Below are 14,921 nucleotides of genomic sequence, written 5' to 3'. Positions count from 1 at the left end.
GGCTCCCAAATAACCTAAAACACAAAATATTATATTGGAAAACAGTAAAAACAAATACAATAAAAATGTGTATAAAATAATCAATTTGGTTCAGTATCAATGCACCTAATCAGGTTGAAGCAGATCAAACATGTATCTGTACTGGCTGACTATATGTGTGGCTGTCCTAGTCACACAAAATTTGTATCTCCACCTAAATTTTTAAATTGATAATTTAGATTCTATTAACTAAATCAGTCATATAAAAATTAAATTGAATTAAAATAACATACCGAGAATCGTAGGCTCGTCCAGCTAACTGAGCGTCATTTATATGTTTTAGCTGTGGAGCCATTGTTGAAAATAGCTCCCAAGCCCATAGTTGCAAAAGTATGAGAGGCCCAGCTATCTCGCGAACTTCAGGTTTGGTTGTTTTATATAGTTGTCTATACAACCATATCAAAAACATGCTCCACCCCACGAATACCGTCCCGCATCATAAAGGTTAGCTAATAGTGGTAGAAACATCAAGTGAATAAAATGACTTGATTTGTTAGAAAAAAGACATCCACCCATCATTTGTAGCATATATGCTCGCGCATATCTTATGACGGTTTCTTCATCTGCATCATCTGCGAGCTCACTGAATTGTGTCCCTAACCATATCAAACTTAACATCGAGCCTTTAATTTTATCGGCAGGTGGGATCACACCGAGGTACAGTTGACAAACTTGTGATCAGTCATCATACATCACTCCAGTGACCAGCTCACCATCAATAGGTAATCCAACCACACTTCTTTGTCTTATAGAGTGATAGTGCACTCTCCAACAGACATATGAAATGTATGTGTCTCAGGCCTTCATCTCTCAACCAAGGTTGTGATCAAATGCCAGTTCAACTGAATAAATCCCAATCTGGCAACCCATAGAATTCAGATGTACAGAGTAGCGGTAGTATTCGAAGGTAGAGTGGGATAGAGCACTGGACAACTGTCTCTCAACGCCTGCAAGATATTTCGCCAGTAGTACGATCTTGTCATATAACAGATGATTGATGAATGGACTGGTCGTACAAAATATCGGATCAATAGGTCATCTAAAAGGAAAAAATATATATTTATTTCTCAATTAGAAAAATAATGTACAACTTTTTAAATTGTAAAAAAAAAATTGAATATACAATAAAAGTATCATCTACATTTAATTAAATATACACGATAAAAAAAAGTATTTATTTTTCAACTAAATAATGTACAACTTTATAAATTATAATAAAAAAAATGAATATAAAATAAAAGTATCATCTACACTTAATTAAATATACATGATAAAAAAAAGTATTTATTTCTCAACTAAATTATGTACAACTTAATTAAAAGAATAATGTACAACTTTATAAATTATAATAAAGTAAACAACTTTGTACGAACACTTGTGATGTATAATATATATGATATTTACTTCACTTCTTGACTTTGCATATTTAAATGTTTTTTATTTTACCACAAACCAATAAACTTAATATCCCTAGTTGTCTTTATGTAACTTTAGCATGTATGTAGTGACATACAAGTGGATCATGTCTTAAGTGACAACAGAAATAGTCTGTAGTATATAAATATAGGAGGGAAACCTTATCCTAGTAACACTACGCATGCAGACCGTTTTGCAGAATTGTTGTAAATGTTGTGACTTGTCACAGATGACTTGATCCTGATCATTCGTGTAGTGGACATGCAAGCGGGGGCATCCTATACAAAGAGTTTGTATAAGACCTGACCTCGAAGTGTTAATGTCTTGTCATATAACTCCGTTCATGAATGAGACTTCACTTCACTAGGATGACCATAGGTAACATGACCTCAATCCTGAGTGCGTTGAGAACTCCTGCCATCAAGGGCGATACTTTGATTTGCATGGGTGCGAGTGGCCAGAGCGCTAACTCAAACCTACCATTTTCGGGATTCATCTGATTTGGAAGCTGGGAACTCAGCTTCACAAGATGGAGCTCACTTCTTCCCCAAAGTAGGGGTAAGTAGATAGATTGTTCTCTTAAAGGCTGATCTCAAGGCCTCTCATGGCCTGAGAGGTGTTTACATAGAGTAGGACTATGTTGTATTGTTCATTAGAGGGATCAGTGGTACTTAAGGAGGATGATGTAATTGCAGGGGCAAAACGGTAAATTGTCCTACTATAATTACGAGCATATGTGAAGGGTCATCGTATTGATGATTGGTTATATCCAATGGACATAGAAATATATCTATGGCAAGAAGAGTTAAACTGTCGGTCTTTAGTGGAATGTCTGGTAGTTAACGAATGGTGGATATTCTCACTAAAGAGTTTAGTCAACTATTCACGTACCGTTGGAGCTTCGAGCCATAGGTCCATAAGGTCCCCTTGGTAGCTTGGATACAAGTTGAGAGTCAGTTTTTAGGTCAGCTTAAAATGATCAAATTGACAAAAGATAGTTCGATTATATATGATATAATTGAACGAGTTAATTAAATATGATATAATTAACTTTATTTACTAAATGATCATTTACCTTTTCCTAAGCGATTATTTAGTCCCAATATTTACTAACGATCGTATAGAAGATCGCTTTGTTTTTCCTCAATCGCTCACCTTTTTCCTATACGATCGTTTAGACGATCGCTTACCCTTTCCTACAAGATCGTTTAGACGATCGCTTACTTTTTCCTACACGATCATTCACTTCACCAAAATGATCAAGCATCTTGTCTATGCAATAGATGACCTCATTTCTCACTTGCTTCGTCATTGTGTACGGTCTCTCTTCCTCCTTCCCTCTACCAAATCCGAAAAAAGCCCACACTTTAGATTCTTACTCCAAGAATATTGATTGCTCTGAGTGGTGGTGTCATCTCCGTCTCCTTCTGTTGGAGTGGTGATTGTTCAAGGTAGATGGTTGGGTTTTAAACTCGCTAAGAAGAAGAAATCTTCAACCGGTATGATCTCTTGATCTCTTTAGCATTATGAATGCATATTAGTATGTTTGAATGTATTTGTGGTAATTCTGTCACAATGAATTGGAAAGATCTATTTTTGCTCGTAGGTACTCTTGAATTAGAGTTCCTTCAATTGGTATCAGACCAAGGTTTCTGATATTCCAATTCATTACTGCATAAGAATTGCATTTACATTCACGGTGGGTGCAGCATTTCTACTCTCTATTTTCAGTGTTAATTCTTTTGTGGATGTGTGGATTAATAGAAATTTATGGAATGTAACCTCAGTTTGTTGAATTCTCTAGTTAATTTTAAAGGCCCCTGCGTTTTATGGGCACAATTAATTCCTTTCAAGTTTTTAAATTCAAAGTTAGTTTGAGTCTTGAGTCGTTCGTGATGAAATTCAGAGCAAGGGTTGTTGTTCTTCATGGAAAAAGACGATCAAGTGTTGGTTGTGTTGGGTAGACGATGAGGTAGACGATCGCTGAGTATCGAAAGCTCGGTTGTTGTTTAACACACGCGCACACTAGACAATCGTATAGCTCAGCAAGCCTCATCACTAAGTTACTGACTATACGATCGCGGAGTAATTGCATGGTAGATCGTTCACCTTTCGCGTGCTAAGCGGTCGTCTAAACGATCGGGCTTCACGGCCTCATTGTTGTCTATATGATCATTTAGCTGTTACACTATCTAGTGTGCGCTACACGATCGTTTACCTAAAGGCATTTACTAAATGATGGGAGCTTCATTCAGTGGTTCAAGGCCCGGTTCGCTTGTCAACCGGTTTGCTCAGCTGAATTATGTAAATAGATTGTTTTCTCATTTCGGTTTTGTTTTAGTTCATCCCGGTCCATTAATCCATAGTTTTTTATACATGTGATATGTGTGTGTGTGTATATATATATATATATTTACATAGGTATGCACATATTGATAAATCACACCTTAGGTCATGCATATTTTCTTTATTATAAGTGTTATGATTTAGTGAAGCATGATTTAATTTTTATAAGTGTATGCTCATGCATCATATAATATAAGGGTTATATTCATGTATGCTTTATTTATTTAACGTAATATTTACAAGCATTATAAATACTTCGTTATATGACATGAGTGTTTTATTTATTTATTTTATAAATGGTTATAAAATGAAAATAGGATTAAAATAATTAGTAAAAGATTAATATGTAGCAAATCTATCTATAATAGAACTTTTGTCTAAGGCGGGTTCTATCTAGGTTTGGGTATTTAAGATGACGGCAATGGAACACCCCTACTTGGGAACCTACCTAGAAACGTAATTGATAACGGCCAGAAACGCATGTTATCATAGTGTTAAATTATTAAACGATGTTGGCTTGCGTTGATAAAATATGATAGATTGAATCCAAAAAGCATTAAATTCATAACATTACGGTTGCATGCATTCATCACACAGAAACAGTTGATTTGTGTATTTTTATGCAGAATATGCGTTGACGTAAGGCGAAAAGAGCTATCATAAGAAATCAATGGTCGAGTGCAGCATTACCGCAAGGCTTTGTGGTGATTTGTGTTCGCAAACATCTGCCCAAAAAGGATTGCTGCATAGAGTCGGCGCAACTTGGTGAGCGCATCTGGGTGAAAGGCATAATTAATCACGATGGGACAAAAAGTTGATGACGATCGAATCCGAATTAAGTTGACAGCCACTAACGATAACAAGTACATTCATCTTTTCGGTGACAAATATTCGACGCGTCAGTCAAGGAATTAAAGCCATCCCATCTGTGCAATCATAAGAGAGGGGCCGCCTTTCACCTTGGAACCTATATAAATACCGTAGGCATCCTTCAATAAAGGGGTTCACCAGTTCGAAAGTTTCGAGTTCACGAGTTCTGCTCATAGTTTAGCCTTGTTCTTAGATTTTCTTTTCTTTTAAGGCGGACGTGAGAGAAGGAGGTTGTGCTGACAAATCGTTCTGGTAAGCTTGGGAGAGCGCCAGAAGCTTCAAGATCAGAGATAGGGCCGACTCCTGCGGAAGCAGGAATATCTTTTGAACCGAATAAAGATTGCCAGTATAAAAGACTCGGTCAACAAGGGATTGCTACCAGGCTCTCTACCTTTATCTTTCATTGTCTTTTTGTATTCAACTCATCTATAGAAATGGAATTTACTTCTCTTTATCTTTTCATTTTCTATTATTTACACATGAGTAGCTAAATCTGTTGAATGGGTTGAGAAGCACTTAGCTAGCTTAACTGGGGATCTTCTTTCTATGCGATTATCTTGTATTATGTATGCTTCATTCGTTCATTAGAGATACTCAGGAGGGTAGTCTAAGGACAGGATCTAGGCTTGGGAAGGTCAGATCAGAATCTAGGCTCGAGAGAGTCAGATTAGAACGCATGATCAAGAGATAGGAGCTTAGGAATAAGCACTGTTTGATATTAACGCATCGCATGCATCCTATAGATAGGAACTGATTGTGTGCGGTCTTCTTACTTTTGTGCATCTTGCATCATCGCATAGGAAAAGAGGAGAGACTTAAGAATAAGCTCTATGGACACTTTTGCATTCAACACATGCATCTTAAACATCGGAGAATCGCATTTGCATTGGAAAATGACTTGCTGTGCATGGTTGTAGCATGATCGCATAGTCTGATGCATTCCCAAGTAACGCTAGCTAAATACCTTCTCAACCCGTTCATCTGCATTCTCAGTGCATCTATCACATAATCAGACATTTCTCAAATTTTCCGCATTTGTTATTTTTCTTTACCGCAATCAACAAACAAACCAACAATCATTTGAGTTACCGGTTACCGCAAAGTTTTCTAAAAATTACCACCGCAACCTATTTTCCCAAATCCCTGAGTTCAACCTTGGACTTACCAGGAACTCAGTGGGGTTTACACTTGGATTCCACTGAGAAAACTTGAGTGCTCAACGCATTTTCATCATCGCAATTCATCCATAATTTCACATCACAAAATAACGCATCAATAATTTAGATAGATTTGATGCATGCATGCAAATTAAGGTCAGTCCATTAAAGAGTTTAATGTGACTACTTGGATTTTTTTTAATTTCAAAGAAAAAAGTTGTTTTTTAGCAAACTTAATAAATGACTTAAATCATTATCAGTAGCCAGATAGTTTAGGTTAATAAACCCCTAGGTAGAACATTCAATGGGAGGTACTTGGGGTATTTGATGCTTCATTTTCACATCTCGTGTTTCTCTCTCATAGTCCCCAATGTGAGATCTACCCTCGGCCTCGAGGCACCTTTGGTGTGTTTCCCTAATAGATGGTGTTGGGGTAGGTCAATATCAAGGTGGATGGAGAGAGTGTTCATAGTAAGTGGGAGTGGGAAGTGCGACAGCATATCCCTCGGTCTCCCTCGTTGGATTGAATAAAGTTTCTGCGTATCGCCTCGTGGCACCCTATGTGTTTTTCCCTATACGATGGTTGTTTTGCGCGTTTCTTTATTTGATCTCCTGTAAGAGGATAAGGTTACTTAGTCTCTTGTTCTAATCTTCTTTTTTCTACTTAGTCTCTTGTTCTAAACTTCTTTTTTCCTATGATGGGCGCATTACAGTGGGACTCTGGGGCCAAAACAAGGGGTTACCATTACGCAGGATTATTAAGGGTTAACTATTCTGGACCCAAAAAAATGGTGGCTATTAGGTTTAGTTCCAAGAGTTGGTTCTGTCTAATGGTTCAAAATGTCTTATCCCAGTTAAGGGACATCTAATCATCCCACCGGTGATGTTTGTCCTGCCTCACTGGGGCATCATTGCAAAATAGAAGTCTTTTCACTTAGGCTACTTGGAATCTATTTTGCTAAAACTAATTGGTTAAAAATTGTGGATTTTGCAAAATATTATAAAAGGTTATTCATTTTTTTCCAGCAACGGTTTTTAATGGCTTCAGCCACAATCAATTTACTTAGCGCCGAAAAACTGAATGGCCAAAACTATTCAAGATGGAAATATATGCTTACGACGATACTCATCATCGAGGATCTAAAGTTTTTCCTTACGAAGGAATGTCCTACTATTCCACCTCAGAACTCTACTCGAAATGTTCGAGCAGCATGAGTGTTGGGCACGGGCAAACGAAAAGGCCCGAGCCTATATTCTGGCCAGTCTTAGTGACGTGTTGGCCAAGAAACATGAGCCCATGGTCTCAGCTCATGAGATCATAGACTCTCTGCAGGGAATGTTCGGACAGCTATCTGGACAGCTCAAGTATGAGGCTCTGAAACACATCTTTAGCTCCAAACTAGAGGAAGGCACCTCTGTTCGTGAACACGTGCTGAATATGATGGTCCACTTTAACATGGCAGAGATGAAGGGGTCTAAAATCGATTAGGGTAGTTAGGTTAGCATTATCTTGCATTCATTGCCGGAGAGTTTCCTCCACTTTGTTAGCAATACAATTCTTAACAAAAAGGACTACTCCCTTACCACTCTCCTCAACGAGTTGCAGACTTACCAAACCTTGCTGAAAAGTAAGAAGAAAAAAGGAGGTGAGGCAAATGTTGTCTTGTCCTCTAAAAGGTTCTATCGAGGTTCGACCTCAGGAACTAAGTCTGCACCTTCAACTTCTAACTCTGGAAAGATGAAGATGAAGAAGAAGAAGGGGGCAAAGGGAAAGGAAATGCGCATGCTAACCCGGCACCTGTCGCCCAGAAGAAGTGTCCACCGCCAGTTGAAAAAGGAAAATGTTTCCATGGTAACCAGGACAGACATCGGAAGTGGAATTGTCTTTGTTATCTAAAGGAGAAGAAAGCTACCAAGGCTAAGACCAAGGCAAACAAAGGTAAATATGATTTACTTGTATTAGAAACCTTTTTAGTGGAGAATGATGATTCTGCTTAGATAGTAGATTCGAGCACCATAAATCATATATGTTCTTCTTTTCAGAGGATTAGACCATGCGATAGCTGGAGGCTGGTGAGATCACGTTACGAGTAGGCACCGAGCACGTCGCCTCAGTTGTGGTAGTGGGAGGCATCCAGTTAACTTTACAAAATACATTTCTTATATTAAAACATGTCTTTGTAATTCTTGAACTAAAAAGGAACCTTATTTCTGTAAAGTGTCTGTTACAATACAATTACACTCTTTCTTTTAAATTGAATAAAGTGTTTATTCATAAGAATGGTGTTGAAATTTGTGCAGCTAAATTGGAAAATAACTTGTATATGCTAAGACCTTTAGCCTTAAGTTCCCTCCATAACATAGCAATGTTTAAATCTGTCGTAACTCAATCAAACGCCAACGAGTTTCTCCAAAAGAAAATGCCCAACTTTGCACCTTCGATTAAGGCACATCAATCTCAATAAGATTAAGAGATTGATGAACAATGGCCTTCTAAGCGAGCTAAAGGAAAATTCTTTACCAGTGTACGAATCATGCCTTGAAGGTAAGATGACTAAAAGGCCTTTTACTGGAAAAGATTATTGAGCCAAAGAGCCTCTTGAATTAGTACATTCTGAATTTTGTGGTCCTATGAATGTGCGAGCTCGAGGAGGCTATGAGTATTTTATCAGTTTTACTAATGATTACTTGAGATATGGGTATGTCTATCTGATGCAACGAAAGTCAATCTTTTGAAAAGTTCAAATTATTTAAGGTCGATGTTGAGAATGCTTTAGATAGACAAATAAAAATACTTCGACCAGATCGAAGTTAAGAGTTTTTGGATTCTGAGTTCCAAGACTATTTATTAGAACATAGAATCATTTTCCAACTCTCGGCACCGGGTACACCTCAGTAAAATGGTGTAGTAGAGAGGAGAAACAGAACCTTGTTGGATATGGTTCGTTCAATGATGAGTTACGCTTTCTTACCGGACTCATTTTGGGGTATTGCAGTGGAGACTGTAGTATACATTCTCAACTGTCTTCCTTCTAAAAGTGTTACAAAAATACCTCTAGAGTTGTGGAACCGACTTAAAGTTAGTTTACGTCACTTCTGCATATGGGGTTGCCCAACACATGAGCTTGAGGTAAATCCCAAGAAATTGGAATCACGATCGAGGTTGTGCCTCTTTGTAGGCTACCCCAAAGGTACACGAGGAGGTTACTTTTATGATCCGTCCGAAAACAAGGTGTTTGTTTCCACTAACGCTACTATCCTGGAGAAGGATCATATTAAGAAGCACAGTCCACGTAGTAAAGTCGTGTTAAGTGAGCTTTCCAAAGAAACTACTGAAACTTTAACAAGAGTTATTTAAAGACCTGCTTCATAAACCAGAGTTGTGATGATAGTTCATCTGGTAGGTCGGTTCCACCTCAAGAGTTGAGGGAACCTCGACGCAGTGGGAGGGTTACGAACCCACCTGATCGCTATCTGAGTTTCACGAAAATCCTAGCTATGGTGACAGATGGCGATATTGAGGATCCATTGTCCTATAAAAAGGCAATGAAGGATGTTGACCAGGATGAATGAGTCAAAGCCATGAATCTTGAGATGGAGTCGATGTACTTGAACTCAGTATGAGATCTTATAGATCAGCCTAATGGGGTAAGACCTATAGGTTGTAAATGGATCTATAAGCCCAAACAGGGTGCTGATGGGAAGGTGCAAACCTTTAAGGCTCGACTTGTGGCAAAGGGTTATACCAGGTGGAGGGAGTTGACTATGAGGAAACTTTCTCACCGTTTGGTATGTTAAAGTTGAACTGCATCCTTCTGGCCATTGCAGCTTATTAAAATTATGAGATTTGGCAACTAGACGTCAAGATGGCTTTTCTGAATGGCAATCTTGAGAAGACCATTTACATGGTGCAACCTGAAGGATTCATTTCCCAACATCAAGAGCAAAAGGTTTGCAAACTGAATTAGTCCATTTATGAGCTGAAGTAGGCATCTCGATCTTGGAATATTCGGTTTGATGCTACGATCAAATTGTATGGCTTTGACCAAAACGTTGATAAACTTTGTGTTTACAAGAAAAATAGTCAACAGTTCGGTAGCTTTCTTAGTATTGTATGAAGACGATATACTACTCATTGGGAATGATGAGGTCTACTGACTGCAGTTAAGAACTGGCTAGCAACCCAATGCCAAATGAAAGATTTAGGAGAGGCTCAGTTTGTTTTGGGTATACAGATCTTTCGAGATCGTAAGATCAAAGTGCTAGCACTGTCTCAGGCATCGTATATTGACAAAATCTTGCTCAAGTACTCGATGCAGAACTCCAAAAGGGGTCTACTACCATTCAGGCATGGAGTCACTTTGTCTAAGGACATGTGTCCTAAGACGTCTCAAGAGGTTGACAACATGAGATGGGTCCCATATGCATCTGTCATTGGCAGTTTAGCATGTATGTAGTGACGTATAATTGGATCATGTCTTAAGTGACAACCAAAATAGTCTATAGTATATGGATATAGGAGGGAAACCTTATCCTGGTAACACTACGGACGCGGCCTGCTTTGTGGAATTATTACAAATGTTGTGACTTGTCACAGATGGTCTGATCCCAATCATTCGTGTAATAGACATGCAAGCGGGGGCGTCCTGTAAACCCCGAACTCTAAGTTTCCTAGATAAACTTGTTAGCTAAAGGAATGTTATAATAAATATTTAACCAATGGAAATCTATGTATATTTAGAAGTTATGGAGATAAGAAAGAAAAAATTATATTAATGAGGAAGCTCATTTATTGATTTGGCTTGAGGCACTAAGTATGAGGTGACGTGGCAGTTTAATCCTTGAACTCGGGAGGCAGCAGGAAGATTAAAAGGAAGTGAAATTATTACAAATGTTGTGACTTTCACAGATGGTCTGATCCCAATCATTCGTGTAATGGACATGCAAGTGGGGGCGTCCTGTAAATCCCGAACTCTAAGTTTCCTAGATAAACATTTTAGCTAAAGGAATGTTATAATAAATATTTAACTAATGGGAATTTATGTGTATTTAGAAGTTGTGGAGATAAGAAAGAAAAAATTATATTAATGAGAAAGCTCATTTATTGGTTTGGCTGGAGGCACTAAGTAGGGGGTGACATGGCAGTTTAATCCTTGAACTCGGGAGGCAGCAGGAAGATTAAAAGGAAGTGAAATTTCAAAAGCATGATTTTAGCAATTGGCATGAGAAAATTTATTTAAATTGGTGCCATTTGAAAGCTGAGAGAATCTAGTTTTCAAGGTTGTCTTATCAGAGAAAGATTACAAGAGGAGAAGAACAAAAAGTGAAGAATTTGAAGAAGAGGCAGAATCTCGGGTTAATCGGGGCCCGAGGTGAAGATTGAAAGCTCTAGGCCAAATTGTAAAGAATTTACGACTGAACTTTTAAGGTAAGAAAGTTACCTAATTCTAAACAAGTTTGTAGAAGGAATTTTCTGAAAAGAGTCCTGGATTTTGAGTTATGAATTTTTGAAGTTGAAACAGAGAATCTGTGCAGAAGTAGACAGCTGCTTAGGAAGAACAAACAAACAGCTCACCGTAGAGAGCGAGAGCGAGATAAAGGGCATGAGGATCTCGCTCAAGATGATAATCTCGCTAATTTTGTGCTAAAGATCTCGCTCAAGAAGGAAATGTCGCTAGAATTTGGGCTGAATCTCGCTGGTAAGGTGAGTATCGCTATGATGAAAGTTTGCTAGGAAAAGCTTGATCTCGCTCATGAGGATGAATTTACTCATGATGATTATCTCGCTAATGATGTTGTCTTTGTTGATGAAAGTTCCATTAGTAATTGAAATATTTGAGATATTTTGCTAAGAATTCTAAATAGTTTAACCAGGAATTATGTCCTTTCAGGCCAAGAAGAGCTAGAAGAGGTGTATAAACCATTAAGAGGCCGACGAGCTATGAGTGACTAAGTGAACTTAATGTTTTTAATACTTATGCATATAAGGTCATACACCATCAAAGGGAGGTCGAAGTATGGGTCTCTTGGTTGGTAAAAGACGTATGGAACTAGAGCGTTATAGGCTCATTCTCAACGAAGGAATAATGATGTTAATAATGTCTAAGAATGGTTTTAAACTGTATTTAGAAAAAGTTGCTTGAGATACTCATCAGTATATTCACATGTTTATAGTGATGTAATGCATCTATAGTCACTCACTGGGCGACTAGCTCACAGATTTTCTGTGTTTCCCTTTTTCAGTAGCGGTCAGATTCCTCAAGGTTGATCCTGCTGCTGCTTGCCACTAAAAGGCCCGGCTTGTTAAGGAGAACTTAGGTTGATGGCCTGTTTATATACACATGTTTTGAGAGGGACAAGGACTTTGTTAGAAATGTTTGGGCCATCTGTGAATATTTTGCTGTAAATGTTATGTCATGGTTGTATGCATGTGTTTATATAATCCTTATAGAACCATTAAAGGCTTGTTGTATGCGTATACTATTAATGTTTAGATCAAGTTGGTATTTAGATTAGAAGGCTTTGGTGGTAGGTGCTGGCAGTAGGGCTAGTAACTACCACGATCATATCCTCTTCCAGATTAAAAGGGTAATCTGGGAGGGGGTGTGACAAGTCGGTATCAGAGCATAAGATTTTAGGAATAGAAGGGAAAGTTCATGCATAAGTCTAAGTCTCTAAAGTGTGAGTCCTTAACATGTGTACATTGTATTTGGTGAAATGCTAAGGCAAAATGGCAGACAAAGTAAGCAGATAGGAGGCAGGAATACTGACCCTACCAATAAAGTCCCGGAGGTTAGAAAGAACGCACCGGGTGGGAAAAAGAAGGTGAATGATCCAGTGGGTCAGGAAACGACATCTGAAGGAGAGTCTAGTACTCCCCAGGCAAGGGCAGATTCTCAGCTAGAAGATATAGTTTTTGACAGGATAGCACAGAGGTTAGCAGCCAGTGTGGGCTCAATACGAGCAGACCCAGAGAAGAAATATGGTATTGAGAGGTTTAAAGCCCTAGGGACTGTGACATTTGAAGGTATAGCAGACCCGACTGAAGCCGAGTTATGGCTGGATGTAGTTGAAAAATGTTTCAATGTTATAAGTTGTCCAAAGGACAAGAAAGTAGGACTAGCCACCCTTCTGCTACAGAAAGAAGCAGAGAAATGGTGGAAAGTGATATCCGCCAGACGAGCCAGTACAGATGCGATGTTATAGCCTGAGTTCAGAAAGGCCTTTGAAGACAAGCATTACCCCAGCTCATTCCGGGATGCAAAAAGGGATGAGTTTCTTAGACTAACGCAGGGAACAATGTTAGTGGCAGAATATGAGTAGAAATTTATAGAGTTATAACAGTATGCTCTGTCGATTATTGCTAAGGAAAGAGATAGATGTAGGAAATTTGAACAAGGCTTGAGAAAAGAAATCAGTACCTCGGTGACATCTACGGCTAATTGGCTTGATTTTAACCAGTTAGTAGAAACGGCGATACGAGTCGAGCGGAGTTTGGCAGATGATAAGCAATTGCCAAGGGGCAGTGAGGCAGTAGTAAGGCCTAGAGACAGGGGATCCCGACCTTCAGTTGCAACTCAGACTAGTGGAAGCTAATTCAACGGTACAAGTTGGCAGGGATCCAGGAAAAGGAAATCGAGACCCTCGGTCAGTGCAGTTAGCCGACCAGAGATGCCACGAGCTGGTGAGTCGGTAGCTAGCACATACAGGAAACCGATGTGCCCTAGTTGTGGCAAGAGGCATCTTGGAGTATGCTATAGTGGCAGAGGTGTATGTTTCCAATGTGGACAAATTGGACATTTCAAGAAGGACTGCCCCCAGGTGAACAAGGACGCCCCAACAGTACAACAGACAATCTCCCAAACAGTTAACCAACCAAAGGGCGCTAGAAATCGAGGCGAAGGGTCAAGTGGTGCTAAGCAGAAGAATGTCATAGGTCGACCCCAACAGTAGAGGTGAGCGTATGTCGTGACACACCAAGAGGCAGCAGAGTCCCTATGGTAAATGAGTTTCGGGATGTATTTCCTAAGGAATTATCGAAACTGCCACCCAACAGAGGGTGGATTTTACTATTGAATTAATCCCAAGAAAACCTTCTATATCGCAGGCACCGTATAGAATGGCGCCAACTGAATTAAAAGAATTAAAGGTTTAGTTGCAAGAGTTAATTGACAAGGGATACATTCGACCTAGTGTATCACCTTAAAGAGCTCCACTATTGTTTGTGAGGAAGAAAAACAGTACACTTAAATTGTGTATCGATTATAGGCAGCTGAATAAGGTAACAATTAAGAATAAATATTCGTTACCACGCATTGATGATTTGTTTGATCAGCTAAGAGGAGCCACGACGTTTTCAAGGATAGACCTGAAATCAGGCTATCATCAACTAAAAGTGAAGGAAGCTGACATTCCTAAAACCACATTTAAAAGTAGATATGAACATTATGAATTTTTAGTAATGCCATTCGGATTGATAAATGCCCCTGTGGTATTCATGGATCTTATAAACAGGATATTTCATCCCTACTTAGACCAGTTTGTGATAGTATGCATTAATGATATATTGGTATATTCTGGCAGTATGGAGGATCATATAACCCACCTGAGGATAGTATTGAAGACGTTGCGAGATAAGCAGTTGTATGCTAAGTTCAGTAAATGCGATTTTTGGTTAGATTGGGTTGTATTTCTTGGGCATGTTGTCTCGGCGGATGGAATTAGTGTAGATGCCCAGAAGACAGAAGCAATAATTAATTGGGAATAACCCAGGACCATTTCAGAGATACGTAGTTTCCTAGGTTTGATAGGCTATTACTGGAGGTTTGTGGACGGTTTCTCTAAGATATCTCTTCCGGTGAAGAACCTGACCAAGAAAGGCATGAGGTTTGAATGGTCGTCGGAGTGTGACCATAGTTTTCTAGAGCTGAAACAGAGACTAGTATCAGCACCCGTGCTTACCTTGCCTGTTCCAGGTAAGGAATTTGAGATTTATTGTGACGCATCGCAACAAGGATTGGGATGTGTGTTGATACAGGATGGGAAGGTAATTTCATATGCCTCTCGTCAACTTAAGAAGCACGAGAGCATTTA

This window comes from Benincasa hispida, chromosome 4, assembly GCF_009727055.1.
Source record: "Benincasa hispida cultivar B227 chromosome 4, ASM972705v1, whole genome shotgun sequence".
NCBI lineage: Eukaryota > Viridiplantae > Streptophyta > Magnoliopsida > Cucurbitales > Cucurbitaceae > Benincasa > Benincasa hispida.
This window is presented reverse-complemented; position numbering follows the sequence as displayed.